The sequence below is a fragment of the Egretta garzetta genome, unplaced genomic scaffold (genome assembly GCF_000687185.1).
Source record: "Egretta garzetta isolate BGI_Z169 unplaced genomic scaffold, ASM68718v1 scaffold427, whole genome shotgun sequence".
Lineage (NCBI taxonomy): Eukaryota > Metazoa > Chordata > Aves > Pelecaniformes > Ardeidae > Egretta > Egretta garzetta.
Window position 1 is genome coordinate 518216 of NW_009260345.1, and position 2647 is coordinate 520862.

Consider the following 2647-nt stretch of genomic DNA (forward strand, 5'->3'; position numbering starts at 1 on the left):
GGAAGGACACGGATGGCTGTAGTGTCCGGTGGGCGGATGTCAGCTTGCAGCAGCGTGTGGGAGGAGGCTGCCCTGCTTTCTCGCTGATGTAGCAATGGGAAATTCATGAGAGTAGCAAAGGGGAATCTGTGCAGCGTGCAGCTGGGGGAGTGGAGGAGAGGGGCAATTGCTCCTATTGCTGGCATTGCGCGAATCCTGTTGGACCAGCAGGTCCATGAGCGGTCAGCATGAGGCTTCTGCATATTTGAGATGAAGAGCTGACACATACTGAAAAAAATCAAGCCTTCCATAACGGGAGGGAACAAGAAGGTGTGTATGGAATATCAGGATGGGCACATTTCTCTGTCAGGCACTTAGAGTGGTTTTGCTGCTATAGCCTTATGCCTACAGTCCTGTGGAGGAAGATCCTTCCCTCTCCCTTCCAGTCTTTTTTTTTTTTTTTTTTAAACGAACTTGATTTGTTTGGGAGACTCTATGCTTCACGAGGAGGAAGGCTTAAGAAGACTGGGCTCTTGTTTTCAAGAAGTGGCTGACGACTATGCCATATTGTCAGGCCCCATGGCTAGAGCACGGGTGTTGCATAAAATAAGAACCCACCCTACAGGCTTGCAAACAATCCCAGCTTGTGGGCTGAGGCAGAAAACCCAGCTCCTCAGCCAGCTTTTAACCTCAGGTGCATTCATTAGCTGCAAGAAAGGTGCTCCAAGACCAGCTAAGCATGACAGAGCTCCTAAAATGGTTAAATCCCACAGCCCTACTCACCAGTCGAACTCATCCTTGAGGTTCCTCCTTATTCTCAGCCACCTTTCTTAAGTCAGGCAGGAGCATGAGCATGACTCCGGGCTGCTGGACTGGGGGTCTGGGCAGTGACCTACAGAGGGGCAGCACTGCCCCCCCAGCTGGCCACGGTGGGAAACCTGAGCCCATGGGGAACGGTGGAGCCAGGCTCTGCGAGCAGCTAGCCCCCAGGCACTCCAGGGCACCAGCGCAATCCTCCCAGAGCCCCCCAGATGAGGTGGGAAAGGGCCCACAGCCCCTTGGACAGGACAGTGACATTGCAGGCACCGTCCCCTCGCTGTCCGTCCCTGACAAGGCACTGCGTCGCGGCAGCTTCAGGGTTGCCGTCACCTCCCCGCCGCCACACTGCTCCCCGAGGGCTCCCCCTTTTGCGCTGGCCTTGGGATGGGGGTCTGAGCCCGGGGACAAGGCCTGTGAAGCGGGAGATGGCGGGGCGGCGCTGTGCCGAGCTCAGCAGCAGGTCTTCTGCATCCTCCTTGGCAGGGGGTGGGTGGGACCCGCTAGCAGCAACACACCTGAGAGGGGTGTGCTTAACTTAAAGTCTGTCTTAAAAGCTTCAGAGAAACATTGCATCACAAAATCCTCTGTCAAAAAGAGCTTTGATCAACTCTGAACATGCTGTGTATATGTGACTGCACGTAATGTACGCTATATAGATGTAACAGCGTACAGATGCAATGTGGCAGTTGCGGTATACGCTTTTTGGATGGTAATCTCTTTGTAGCAGCACTATTGGTACGTGTCTACATAGCATCTGTCCCAAAGGGACCTGCAAAAAAAATCGATAAGAGTATCTGCACATCGGAGCAAGTTAGGAGTAGTTCACATATAGACAATCTGGTTTTATTGCTTTCATCTTTACAGCCAGGTGTATGATCTAAACATCAGGCAGAAACTTCTCAAATAATCTCCTGTTTCAAAACATCTTAGAAAATGACTGTTTGGGATGGGCTGATGTATAATATATCCGTGGCACACAAAAACATAAACAGAAGCCTCTGAATTCCTGGGAAATTTCTTCTCTGTGTCTCGGAGGGATATCTCTCCTCCCAAGTGTTTCACCGTGGGCCTAGGGGTTTAAGGGATTCTTTGACGCCAGCAAAGAATTTGCAACCTATAGACAGGGTTTTTTTTTAGCAGGTGCCGCCTGAAACCAGCATCTGTGCAACTCAGCTGCAAAGATGTAGGCTGCCTTCCCCCGTCCGCTGCCGGGGAGAGCTTGCTCTGTGTGCACGTTTGTCTCCCACCATCTCTCTCACCCCTGTGCAGACCTTTACAAAGGTTGGTTTCATTAACCTTGGGGTTACACTTTGTGTAAATATGCGTGTATATCCAATTTGCATGGGAAATGTCATTTTCCTTACTTGTCTTCCATCCAAATGTTAGCCAAGCCTGAGCCTACGTAGCTCATGAGATGGGCTGCGACGGCAACCGCAGCCAGCACAGCTGTCCTGCCCAGGCAGTGCAGGGCTGCATATGCCCGGTTTTTTTGGACGGCATGTTCCGCTGTGTGGATAGTAGGGGTGCCTACACGTTACCCGCCACACGGTCCTACACGTTGGCAGATGGCGTGTGCATCGACACACGGTATGTGCTGATGTCTCTGGGTGCGTGAGCTCCTCTGCGGCCAGCTGGCGTCCGAGGCATGCACCGGCACACGCGGCTCGTGGAGCTGCTCTCCCTGCTGCAGCGTGCACACGCAGCGGCGTGCGCTTCGCGCGGGTGTGTGGGCCTCCTGCCCCGGAGCTGCGGAGCTGCACGGATGTGAGCAGGGGGTTTGGGGCTGCCTCTGCTGCGTGCCGGCAAGGTGGAAAGGAAGGAGCTGCAGCCTTGAAGGGCCCCGGCTTCC